Source organism: Pseudophryne corroboree, chromosome 10, assembly GCF_028390025.1.
Source record: "Pseudophryne corroboree isolate aPseCor3 chromosome 10, aPseCor3.hap2, whole genome shotgun sequence".
Classification (NCBI taxonomy): Eukaryota; Metazoa; Chordata; class Amphibia; order Anura; family Myobatrachidae; genus Pseudophryne; species Pseudophryne corroboree.
Genome location: NC_086453.1, coordinates 234,273,120 through 234,287,109, shown reverse-complemented (window position 1 = coordinate 234,287,109; position 13,990 = coordinate 234,273,120). Strand labels below are relative to the sequence as shown.

The following is a 13,990-nucleotide window of genomic DNA, read 5'->3' as shown; positions in this document are numbered from 1 at the left end:
GTTTGTAAGGTCTAACTCCCTGTTACTCTCAAAAAGAAGCAAAAAGAAAAAGTAGAAGACAAACAATCTCACTTATACACTTATACAATAATTAAGCTGGCTTATACTTATCTATATTTGTGCTGTTCTTGGTCCTCCACTTTTATGCAGCCGTAGTACTCTCTCCTGCGGCACTGATACTCTACTTAGCAGTTGCAGTTGTTCCAGCTCACTGCACCTCCTTTTCACTCGGCTTACAGCCCTTGCTTTTGCTGTTACCAACTCACACTTACAAATCCAATCAGCACTTTAAAATACAAGCCCTTACAAAGAGGTGTTTGTGTCGCTTAGCTTAGCCATCCAGTGACCACAGTGCACCTCTTTTTCTCTTTTCTTTGCATCATGTGCTGTTTGGGGCCAATTTTTTTAAGTGCCATCCTGTCTGACACTGCAGTGCCACTCCTAGATGGGCCAAGTGTTTGTGCCGGCCACTTGGGTCACTTAGCTTAGTCATCCAGCGACCTCGGTGCAAATTTTAGGACTAAAAATAATATTGTGAGGTGTGAGGTGTTCAGAATAGACTGGAAATTAGTGGAAATTATGGTTATTGAGGTTAATAATACTATGGGATCAAAATTACCCCCAAATTCTATGATTTAAGCTGTTTTTGAGGGTTTTTTTTGAAAAAAAACACCCGAATCCGACAAAAAAATTTCAGGGAGGTTTTGCCAAAACGCGCCCGCATCCAAAACATGGCCGCGGAACCGAATCCAAAACCAAAACACAAAACCCCAAAAATTTCCGGTGCACATCTCTAGTTTTAACCCTGGAAGCCCAACATCGATTAAAGTCGATTTAACATTGATATAAAATCGAACAAAAACAAACAAAATCGACACTTTAGTAAATATACCTTCAGGTCAGCAAACAATTTTAGGACTTAGGTGGGGGTGTAGATTTTGAACATTTAGCGTTCAGTTTGATTCTCTGATCAACTTGCTTGGAGAGATTTAATTATTTTTTATTGTTTAATAAAGCCTGGAGGTGTAGGGGGAAATCTTGCCCCACAACTACATCTTGATCTCTACTTATTTTAAGTAAGCTCATAAACCTTCTACATATATACAGTTATTTTTGAATGTTGTGAATAACAATAAGTTTAGGGCAACAGCATAGCTATAGCATACCTCCCAACTGTCCCAATTCCAGCGGAACTGTCCCGCTATTCGGACACTGTCCAGCTGTCCTACCCTCGGGCCACAGTGTCCTGCAGATGGCAGGATGATGGGAGAGCCTTTGTTGATCACCCACTGTTCTCTTCTGCAAAACAGTGAGTGATCCCTGAATAGATGCGCGCTGTATGTATACAGCACAGGTAGGTGAGCTGGGGGCTGCCCAGTTGCTCAAGGAGTACTGGGCACGCACCCCAAAATAGTAAAAACAGGGTTGTGCCACAAGGCCATGCCCCCTCAGAGACCACACCCCCTCCCACCCAAGGCCTAGCCCTCTTTTCAGTACGTCCCAGGCTACAGTGTGCAAAGTTCGGAGGAATGGCTATAGTAGGTGAAGGGGTTGCGGTTACTACAGGGCCCGGGCCTCTTCTGGGGTTTGACCCTCCTCCTGCACCTAGTTACATGGCCAGAGTCAGACTGGGGCATAAAGAGCCCACCGGGGGAATGCAGTGATAGGTGCCCATATTTATGGGAGTGGCCAGCCTACAACGGGGGAGTGGCCAGCCTCTACAGAGACTTGAAATACACTATTGTATAATGCAACATATCTACCATGTATAATACAAGTGCACAGGCTGGAACCTGATCCCTAGAGGAAGGAATGGGCCCTAAGGCAGTGGGGCCCACTGGTGGTTTCCCCTGTACCCTGTGGGCCAGTCCGACCCTGTATATGGCTATTAGGCAGGGGCCCACATATTGAGCCCCGTGGGTGGCTTCTTCATTCTCAGCAGGAGGTATCCCCGGACCATGGTCACATCTTCTCCCAGCATAAGCGAGGAGAGACTGAGCCGGCCGGGACAGCAGATGTGCCTGCAGCATAAATAAAAAGCCTCCCACAGGGAGTAGTAGGTGAGATTAGACCTCGCTATGTAGCGCACATCGCGCTCAAATGTGTTATTTTCACTGATTCATTATACACCCTCATTTGATGATTGTAAGTTTAATATAATAATGAAACCAGCAGTGGCTCCTACTCACAATTAGTTGGGGGGCTGTCGCTTGGCCCCGAGCCCGGAGATGGTCAGCTCCGGGACCAGGTACCTGCGCAATGGAAATGGCAGGAGCTGGGACCAGCGCATGTGCAGACACCACGATGTGAATGTGCACGCACAAACCACCGGCTTCTATGGACTGAATTGGCTGCAGTCCATAGAAGACGGATTGGATTGTGCTGCGCCAAAGTCAGGGAGAGGCTTCCTACAAGAAGCCAGCTCTCTTCTTATCACAGCACGGTCTGGCAGTCTCAGAGGGAGGAAACACCTCCCAATGGGACTGCCTTGTGTGTCTATGACTGACAGGTAGGACTTTCAATAGGAAGTCACTGCCAGTCACAGTGAAGTCAGTGCAGTCACAGATTGCATCTGGCTTCACTGACACTGAGCTGAGGTGCCGGATTTTACCTGGGGGGAAGGATTTTCAGCTTTGTTTTAACTATGTATACATATTTACTATACTCCACTCAAGAGTGGAAATATTTTGTAATTACTGGTAAAATTCAGAATGACAGTAGTTAACAAGTGTCCAAATGCTTCACATTTCTAATGGGATTTTGGGATGTAGTTGGGATCCCGATGCTCGGGATCCCAACTGTCAGAATGCCGGCGCTGGAATTCTGACACCTGTCAAAATGCCAACGCCAGCCTCCCGACATGCGGGATACCGAACGGAAGTATACTGGGGAGGTTAGGGTTGGACTGTGGGGGGAGGGTTAGGTGTAGGCTGTGGGGGGGGGGGGGGGGGTAAGGTTAGGTTTAGGCTGTTGGGAGGAAGGGTTAGAGTTGGGCTGCAGGGAGGGGAGGTTAGGGTTAGACTGCGGGAACTGTCGGTTAGGTTTACGCTGAGGGGAGGGAGGGTTAAGGGGATGAAAGGATTAGGCTTAGATGCCTCCTGCAGCCCTGTCGGCATTTCAAACAGTTGGGATGCCAGGGCCGGTAATTATGTCTACTAGCATCCTGACTGCCGGGATACCGTACCCAACACGGGATATTCACCACCTCCCCCATAGGTATAGCTACACACCTGGATCCCATTTAGGGATCTTTTAAGGTCATAATAGAAGATGTAAAACACCATTACTGAAAAATCTCTACTTTCGCCAAATTGGAAACTATTACATTCTGTTTATGAAAACAGCGATTAGTTTGTATGAAATTAACTTTCATTAATATTGCAAAATAGGGTGTGGTATGGAGGGTCGACAGTAACTAGGCTGACAGGGTCTAGGGCGACCACTATTGGTCTACAGTAACTAGGTCGACAGGGTCTGTAGGTCGACATGGTCTAGGTCGACATGTCAAAAGGTCGACGAGAGTTTTAGAGTTTTTTTGGTGTCGTTTTCTCCGTAGAGTGACCGGGAACTCCAATAAGTACACCGTATCCACTCGCCTTGCTTCGGGCAAGGTGCCTCGCTGCGGTCGGCGCAGGTTACTATTTCCAATCGTAGTCCGCGTAGATCAGTCGGTATGAAAAAGTTCAAAAAAAAAGATTTTTTTGAAGAAAAAAAACTCATGTCGACATTTTGACCTGTCGACCTAGAACATGTCAACCTAGAGACCCTGTCGACCTAGATACCCTGTCGACCTAGTTACTGCCGACCAATAGTGGTCAACTTAGACACTGTCGACCTAGAGACTTTCGACCTAGAAACCAGATACCACAAAATATGTGCACATTGTGATATTGCAAAATGTAGTTTGAAGAGAGACAATTAAGAAATATAGTGCCGGAACACTTCATCAAGGTGAATTGTGTTCGTTAAACGAGGGGTGATTGATAAGTACCCGTGTTAGGCAAGACAAAAATATTTTATTGGGAAAATTTTGATTTGTTTTTCAGCATAGTCCCCTTTTAGCTCAATACACTTGGCCCAACGATATTACAACAATTTCAAGCCCTCCCAAAAAATAGTATTTGTCGAACTCTACAAAATACAGAAGGCTTCAGTTTCGCCAATGACCTCCTCGTTCGATGCAAATCTCTTTCCGCATGAGCCATTTTTTCATGTTTGGAAACAGGAAGTAGTCCCAGGGGGCCAAATCTGGAGAATACGGTGAATGCAGCAGCAATTCGTAGCCCAATTCCACCAATTTCGCTGTGGTGATGTGGAACGAGTGTGCCGGCGCATTGTCGTGGTGGAACAGCACTTTTTTCTTCGCCAAGTGGCGCCGTTTCTCTTCAATGCGTCGTCGAATCTGTCAAATAATTGAGCATAATAAAGCCCTGTGATAGTTCTTCCCTTTTCCAAATAGTCAATGAAGATTATGCCTTTCGAATCCCAGAAAACGGTGGCCATGACCTTTCCGCCCGATGGAACCGCCTTCGCCTTCTTTGGTGCACGTTCACTAGGTGAAGTCCACTGTTTTGACTGTTCCTTCATTTCTGGCGTGTAGTGATGGATCCATGTTTCATCAACAGTCACGAAATGGTGCAAAAACTCCTTCGGATTGCACTTAAACAGATCCAAACACTGCTTCGAAGTGGTCATTAGATTTCGCTTGTTGTCCACAGTGAGTAAACGCGTCACCCATCTTGCCGATAGCTTTGTCATGCCCAAATGTTCATGTAGGATATTCTGAACACGTTCAAATGAGATGCCTACGATCTCAACAATCTCTCTGATCTTCACTCGCCGGTCTACCAATACGATATCATGGATTTTGTTGACCATTTCATCGGTAGTCACCTCAATTGGGCGACCTGGACCCTCTTCATCGAGAATGGATGTATGACCACGCTTGAATTCTAATGGTTGTCATCGAAGGTGAAAGGTCCCCATAAATGGTTTCCAACTGTTCTTTGATTTCCTCACACGTCTTCCTATCCAAAAACAAGAATCTATTCACCGATCGGTACTGCACTTTCTCCATAGTTAGAAAAAACTCAAACCTGCTCACTTCCAACAGCTATCAAAACAAATGTACACTATGAATTTATCTGAAATTCTGACAGTCGTTGTTTGACAGATGACACTAAATGATGATATAAAGGTTTGACGTCAGTGGCGCCATCTGTCTTCAAACAAGGGTACTTAGCAATCTCCCCCTCGTACATGCAGAAAAGTTGTTTCACAATGTTTTGTGTAATTGAGCCATTCATCATCCCGGAGGGAGCAGCCTGAAAGTCGGGAAGCCTGTCATTTGTGCCATTCAAAATGGAAAGTTTTTGGAGCTTGATGCCTAATTTAACACTGCTGACGGTAAACTCTCTCTGCTACTTATATCACTTTCACACTCATCCCAGGTTATTTACCCGAGACGAAAGTCCCGGGAAAAACCCTGGTCAATAGCAGGGGCGCCGACACAGGAATGTGTTCCCGGGTTGGTACCGTTCAGACATACAGAAATCCCGGGCTGATGCACGTTCACACACAAAAACCTGGGATTTTAGAGTATGTCTGAAAGGGGTATTAGAAGCAGCAAAAGGACCTTATTCAGGTCGCATCGCAACCGCATTCTCCCATTTTTGAGGCCATAGTCATACTTGCCTACCCTCCCGGAATGGCCGGGAGGCTCCCGAAAAACGGGTGACCCTCCCGGCCCCCCGGAAGAGCAGGCAAGTCTCCCGATATCCGCGGGTCACCCCCTGCCCGCCGCCCACTTAACGAGTAAAGAGGGCGGTCCGGGCAGGCGATGACGTGATTCTTGTTGAATCGCGTCATCGTAACCACGCCCCCTGCTGTATAATGCAGGTAATCGCGGCATTACACAGCGGGGGGCGTGGCTTAAATGACGCGGTCCAGTAGCCATGCCCCGTTCTGCCTCTGGCCCGCCTCCGTTCCGCCTCTGGTCCGCCCCCCTGTCACGTCACCTCACTGCCCGCCCCCCCTGCTGAGCCGACGGGCTGCTCTCTCCCGGAGAGAGCAGCCCAGAAGTCGGCAACTATGGCCATAGTGTACACGCAGGTCACGCTCTACGCATGCGCGGTCAGGGTAATGCTATCGCATCGCATTGCTGTTAACGCCTCTACCTGCGTTCGTGGGGCAGAAAGGGGCGGCGACCCAGAGTTGCAGGGCCATCAACTCGGTGCTGGGTGGGCGTGGCGTGGGAAACAGTGGAGGGTTTTGGCTGCTGAGGCAGGGGACTTCCACAAATCAGCGATGGGTATTTGCATGCTGGACAGCCTTGCCCTGTACTGGGTGACCCCCAGCATGTGATACCAATACTGCAACTGAAACTGAATAAGGTTTCAAAGTGTGTATTTAAGGGATCAAGGACACATGCTTTTCCAAAACTGGAGCAATGCTGAATTGCTGTAGTACATTGCTGCTGCAAATCAGAAATCAGTTCTCAGCAATGTAAGGGTTTTCAATGCTATCCAACTGCACAGTACGACTTCCCTTGCTATCTTCCAGTTTAGAGAGACGATGAAGACTGTTGTGTAATACGTTTTCTGTGTATGCGATTCACATTGTCCGTACCATACTTTGCATACTTTGTATGTTGCATAGGTTGTCATATATTGAAAACCAGCATTTAAAATGTAACAGATTTGTATTATGATCATGTTGCCTTGACTATGTTATACAGTCGCCACCTGAATAGGACATACAGTAACATGCACCCAGTCTTAATTTAGCATACACTGGTTTACATTTAATTTTCTTATGTAGAGTGATACAAATCAGGTGATGAGCAGTATATTAGATTACAGTCCCTGGCACCTAAATTACTTCACATTTTTGCAAGATACTATACTCTAGATCCAGGGGTGTAGCGAGGGTGGCTCCGGTGGAGCGCAAGCTCCAAACGCCAAAAAAGTTAGAGGGCGCGCTGCCGTCTGCCACCCCTCCTTCCCGTGGGCCACTGTACTGGCAGCCGCAGAGCAGGAGGAGGAGAAGCAGAGGGGGTGCACACTGACTCGGAGACTAGGTAGGGAACAGGGCAGGCCAGAGGCGACAGTAGGAGACACTGACACTGACACTGACAAATGCCGGAGCTCTGCCCACTGTCACACACACACACATCAGTGTTATTGTTAGGAGCCAATTAACCTACCATTATTTTTGTATTATGGGAGGAAACCGGAGTACCTGGAAGAAACCCACAAAAGCACAGGAAGAATATACAAACTCCACATAGTTAGGTCCATGGTGGGAATCAAACCCATGACCTCAGTGCTTTGAGGCAGTAATGCTAACCATTACACCATCCATACTGCCCTGCCCCTATATTGTTGTTGCAAGTCTTCGGCATGCACTGGCCCTATTTTAAACATGGTGGGCACCCAAAGGAATCTGTTGCCCTGCGCTCCATAAGGTCTAGAACCGACCCTGCCACCAATTTAAGATTTTTCCATTTTGTTTATTTTCATATGTAACATGCACCCACATGTTGACTAGGCCCCCAATTCAGTACAGGGGAGGGGGGCGCCAATACATTCCCTTGCTCCGGGCACCATAGTGCCTAGCTACACCTCTGTCTGGGTCTAATTCAAGGTTGAGTGCAAAACAGCATTGTCCTCTAATGGACAAAACCATGTGCACTGCAGGTGGGGCAGATATAACATGTGCAGAGAGAGAGTTAGATTTGGTGAATTATATTGTTTCTGTGCAGAGTAAATACTGGCTGCTTTATTTTTTACACTGCAAGTTAGATTTCAGTTTAAACACATCCCACCCAAATCTATCTCTCCCTCCACATATTATATCTGCCCCACCTGCAGTCAGGGCCGCCATCAAGGGGGTGCTGCGGGCACAGTAGTCCCGACACAAGCCTCTCTAACAGGGCCCGGGCCGCTCATGCTGCCCGCTGCTTTGCCCCGCCCTCTTTTCGTGCCCGAGATCTGACAGTCACAGAAGGGGGAGAGGATGCTGCTAGCATCAATTGTAAGCGTCCCTCCCAAAATGGCCGCCGCCTCATAGGCTCCTCCAGTATCTTTAATAACTGTCTCCTCTGAGGCGGCAGCCATTTTGGGAGGGACGTTTCCAACTGAAGTTTGCAGCATCCTCTCCCCCCCTCCTGTCACAGTGTCAGAACTCGGGTATGAAAAGGGGCGGGGGCTATCAGAATGGAGGGGGCGGGGCTACACGGGACCAGGCTGGCTGCTACCACAGATCACAGGAGAATGCTCTGCAACAGCTCCTGTGATAGGTAAGTTAGGGAGAGTGGGTAAGAGAGAGAAAGTGTGTGTGTGTGTGTGTGTGTGTGTGTGTGTGTGTGTGTGTGTGTGTGTGTGTGTGTGTGTGTGTATATGCATACCTCCCAACTTTTCTCTCATCCGAGGAGGGACACTATCGCGTGCCGAAGGCGTGTGCCCGATTTTAGAGGCGTGGCCTACCAGAAAGGGGGCGTGGCCTTGCAGCAAGTGCCTCAATCGCAAGCCACGCCCACGTTTTCATCATTATGGGGGCATGAACAGCGCTGTGAGAGCTGCTGGTCATGCCCCCTGTCGCTCTCTGCCGTGAATAGACGCTGTGCGCATGCGCACATCATCTATTCACCGCTGCTCTGCTCAAAGCAGCGAGTGACAGGAGGGATCTCCCAACTGCCCCCCCACCCGCGGGACACTGCGACCCGCGGGTGGGACAGCGGGACAGACCGTGAAAAACGGGACTGTCCCGCCGAAATCGGGACAGTTGGGAGGTATGTGTGTGTGTGTATCTGTGTATGTGTGTGGTCATTATGTGTAAGCGGTGCGGCACTACTATTGGAGGCACGTATAAGTTCGCAGGATTTATTTATTTATTTTTAGAATATATATATATATATTTATTTATTTTTTTCTGGTGTGGGGGAAGCCCCGCCTATTTTGTCAGTCCCGGGCCCCACAATTTCTGATGGCAGCCCTGCCTGCAGTGCACATGGTTTTGCCCATTAGAGGACAATGCTGTTTTGTAATCAACCTTGAATTGAATTAGGCCCTCTATAAATGGGGATGCAGTTATGTGACCGGAGGTCAGGAGACCGCTGGTCACAATACTGACCACTACATCCCGAACCCTGAAAATCCCGACAGTCCACGATACCCATAGAGTGGGAATAGAACCTGTGGCGACTGCAGCTCGCCACCGAGCCTGCAAGGGGCTTTGTTGCGCTCGCCCCCCACCGCCGGCATTCTGCGGCCGGGATCCCGGCATCGGTAACACAGCCCCACCCCTATACATGTTATGGTCTAATTCTACAAATGCTGCTGAAGAGCAATTATTATGGCCAAGTACATAAATGTGCCTCAATTCTGCCAAGCTTTTATAGCTGCAGAAACAAGTACAACTAGCTATAAAAATAGACATTAGCACCAACATATACAATAAAAGAACCCATGGAGAGGAATACATATAACAAAGGTGTTATATGATCACAGGAAAGAGGTCAATGAGTCAATTCCTGATATCACATCTATAGACAGACACACCAGTTTTCCTTTTTCTCACACAAATCAGATTTCTCTTTCAGGGTCTATTAATGGAAACCAAAAACGGAAAGCGCTACAGGGTCATCACTTTGTTCTATAAGAGCTGTGTTTTCTTTATATAGAAGTTTGTTTTCTTTTACAACATAAAATAAAAGGAAAATAATGGTTGCTTCATATCACGGTTGATTTCATCAACAGACGTGACACCATTTTAAGAGAGAGTTCCACCATAAATTTTAATTAAAAAAACAACAACTAAACCTAAATTTAGGTGAGTCAGTATGAGATAAGTTAAACAACAAACCGTAATTTATGTAGCTGTGCTCTCACTTTTATAACCTAGGGTGTTCCCATTAATGATATTAATAATGAGTGCTTTTCATTCCAGGATAGAGCACCTAATACCAGCAAATGGGGACGTAGTCATGTGACCGGCGGTCAGGAGACCGACGGTCACATAACCTCCCCCTGCAGTCCACCCCCTCACAATCCTGCCGGTCGGCATGCCGACCATCAGGTAATTTTACCACTTGACACCCATAGAGTGGGAATAGAACCTGTGGCGACCACAGGTCGCCAACGAGCCCGCAGCGTGACGAGTTCAGCGAGCATACCACACCGCCACCAAATGCATCCGAACTACAGTCAGCACTTGCAGGCATATACAAAGTGACAACTACAAGTTATGTTTCTACAAGTAGCACGTGACACAAGTTTATGTACAAGATACGTACCTCACAGCTTGCACCCCCATTTTTAACCATGTTTATAACCATTTGTTTTGCTTGTGAAATACGCATTTGTTAGGGTTCAATAGAACATACACAACTCTCCTCATGTGCAAAAAAACAAACATCAGTAAAAATACACTTAAAAAAAAGAAACATTAAATGTACAAGCAACAAAGAAAGCACCTAACAGAGGGCCTGATTCAGAGATGTATGTAAACCCAATGATTTCCATACCAGTCCTACATGATCGCTCAAAGCTACACTTGTGAGTTAGGGAAGTGGCGCCGGGGACTGTTCTACAAAAACGTCAGATCAGACGTCCTGGCCCTGGCAGGTGAGTTCCCACTGCTAATGCTGGGTAAACAATAGGCAATTATTGGCCGTTCGTTAGTTGGTCGGTGGATGTATATACCCAATATGTCTGTCACATTAGGTGTGCAGCACTGCTGACCACCAGTACACTTGTTACTGGTACTGACGTCCCACCTAGGTGGCCAAATTCAAATGCCCGCCCAGCTTTGAGTCCTGACCATCACATCGAGTGGCCGACCAGTCTTGCCTGGATCGTCTACTCCATCTGCGCGACAGCGGGTCCGCCATCAAGTCATTACGGTGTATACCCAGCAGTGGCGGCTCCAGAGCTGGGGCTGCAGCACAGGCCAAAATTCAAATAGGGGAGTCACACCAACTGCCAGTGAGTCAGTTTGGGATGGCAGTTGGTGTGACTCTCCTATTTGAAATTCTTCACCTCTGGAGCCACCACAGGTACCCAGCCTTACACAGATGGGTGAGGGATGCTATGGTGGGCGCAATGGTGATCCAATGTTGCGTTAAATCAGTATGTATGCTGCATAGCGGAGGTGTCTTTTTTCCAAAGACGCCTCCTGTATGTAGCCCTCCCTACCCCAAAGGGCTGAAGGCTATCAATCTAATGAGTACCGAACATCAATATTTTGTGTCATGAGACTCAGTTGTGATGGCATCTGAATTTAGCTCCTTATTGCATTTACAAAGTACTCTTACTGAGGAGAACATAACATCTGATCAGTACTGATGCATGTCACACAAATGTATACATACAAAAACCTGCATGGCAGTACAACACAAGATAAGCGCATGGGAAAATGTACTGTGTCATTTGCAATGATTTTAATTGATAAACAGATTTCTAAGCGTTTAACACATATTAAAGGAAACATTTGACCACCAGTATGTACGTTGGTATTTGTATAGAACAGGTTTTCGTGTTGTATTTTTGCTAAATTTGTATCTGTCTATAATAAAATTATTGCAATAACAGTTCATTAGTAAAATATATTTCCATTGACTTTTTTTTTTTGCTGTAGTAGTTTATAATTTGCTCCTGCAGTATAATTATGTACTAATATATATATATTCAGTCAGTGTATGTTCTACTTGATCTGATAAAATAAATTTGCATAACATGTCAAGCAGCCTCATATTCTCCATGAGCTTGCAATCAACAATTTTGTGGAAGAAATAAAATGTGGGATAAACAGTAGCATTTTTTTCCACTTGCCTCAAAAGCTCACAGTCTACCTGTATCTCAAAACACATAGATTACTTAACGCTCCTTTGGTTCTGGTGTTCCTTAATTTGTGTAATATAAAAAATGATGAATGATATTAGGAGGACTAGACAAACAAGCTGTTGCTCTTCATTTTCTCCCCTTACTCTTGCAGATCCTACTGAGCAGCAGGCTGTTTAGCGGCAGTTGCCCCCTCCCCCAAATCTCTGTACTCCTGGCACTCTGTCCCCACAAGCACTAACATGGCTTTACCTGTTTGCCAGTGAATGATTCGTTCAATGCAGGAAGTCATATTTTATGTCACAGAGGCAGCTTTTGGTTGCCAGGACACCAAAGGGTGTTCCACAACTCTGGCTTGACAAGGTGGATCACTGTCTACAGCCCCATCCCCCGTTCCCTTTAAACAGTCTGTTCCCTAGCAACTGCTGGCTGGAAACCATACTGTATGGGGGCAACAACAACTACAACATGAAGTCCCAGTGTCCGTTCACTCTGCTGTTATAGCCTTTGTATGCACCTAAACATTTCTCCTGCATGCTTGCAGCAGCAGCAGCAGGGACACAAACTGTATGCACTAGTACACACACACAGTATGTATTTTTTGTAAAAAATTAACATTGGTCACAGAAGTCAGGACAGTGGGAGTATCTGTGTAAACTATTATTATTATTATTATTATTATTATTATTATTATTATTATTATTATTATTTAGAGATGTGCACTGGAAATTTTTCGGGTTTTGTGTTTTGGTTTTGGATTCGGTTCCGCTGCCGTGTTTTGGATTCGGACGCGTTTTGGCAAAACCTCCCTTAAAAATTTTTGTCGGATTCGGGTGTGTTTTGGATTCGGGTGTGTTTTGGAATCGGGTGTTTTTTGCCAAAAACCCCTCAAAAACAGCTTAAATCATAGAATTTGGGGGTAATTTTGATCCCATAGTATTAGTAACCTCAATAACCATAATTTTCACTCATTTCCAGTTTATTCTGAACACCTCACACCTCACAATATTATTTTTAGTCCTAAAATTTGCATCGAGGTCGCTGGATGGCTAAGCTAAGTGACCCAAGAGGGCGGCACATACACCTGGCCCATCTAGGAGTGGCACTGCAGTGTCAGACAGGATGGCACTTTAAAAAATTGGCCCCAAACAGCACATGCTGCAAAGAAAAGAGAAAAAGAGGTGCACTGTGGTTGCTGGATGGCTAAGCTAAGCGACACAAACACCTCAATATCACAGGAATTATTCGTTCTAATCAATGGTATTATTGGTCCAAATCACTGGAAGAAAATGACAAAATCACTGGAATTATTCGTTCTAATCAATGGTATTATTGGTCCAAATCACTGGAAGAAAATGACAAAATCACAGGAATTATTCGTTCTAATAAATGGTATTATTGGTCCAAATCACTGGAAGAAAATGACAAAATCACAGGAATAATTTGTTCTAAATTCTAATCAATGGTATTATTGGTCCAAATCACTGGAAGAAAATGACAAAATCACTGGAATCATTTGGCAAGATCACTGTAATTAATAATTAATTATAAATCACTGATATTAATTGGTAAAATCTCGCTATCTCCTGCCTAGTGAAGTGAAATCTAGATGGGATTTTGTACCAGGGACACAATAACTTCATCAATTGTCTAAATCCCAATGCACTAATGGCGGAAAACGGGCGCACGTCTAACAGCGCACTGATTATACTGAGAATTGATTATACTGATCAATCACTGATTATACTGAGCACTGATGATACTACGGAGAATTGACACTGAGCAGCGAGAACAGCACTGGACTATTGTACTGTAGTATACTGGTCACCACAACATACCTCCCAACTTTGTCCTGGCCCAAGGAGGGACACACGCGCAGCGAAGCCGCGCGCGCTTCCAGAAAAGGGGTGTGACCTGTGCAAAAGGGGACGTGGCTTCACGGAGGACCCGCAATCGCAAGCCCCATTTTCGTCACTGAGGGGGCATGCCCAGCGCTCTGTGAGCAGCTGGCATGTCCCCTCTCCTCCTGTCTCCACTGAATAGACGCTGTGCGCATGCGCACAGCGTCTTTTCACCGCTGCTCTGCTAAGCGAGAGACAGAGCCTCCCAACTGCCCCCCCCCCCACACACACACACACTGCGGCCCGCGG

General features: G+C 46.2%; 1 protein-coding gene across 3 annotated transcripts in view; it reads right to left on the bottom strand.

Annotated features, from left to right (window-relative positions):
- TTLL10 (tubulin tyrosine ligase like 10) overlaps window positions 1–12,215 on the bottom strand; it is a 388,939-nt gene extending 376,724 nt beyond the window's left edge. For 2 of the 3 annotated variants that reach the window (XM_063943155.1, XM_063943157.1), the window contains exon 1: window positions 12,093–12,212. The gene's annotated coding sequence lies outside the window, so the exon portion shown is untranslated. Of the gene's footprint in view, window positions 1–12,092 lie in introns of all 3 variants that reach the window. The other variant, XM_063943164.1, reaches the window with a different exon arrangement.
- Window positions 12,216–13,990: the final 1,775 nt, after the last annotated feature.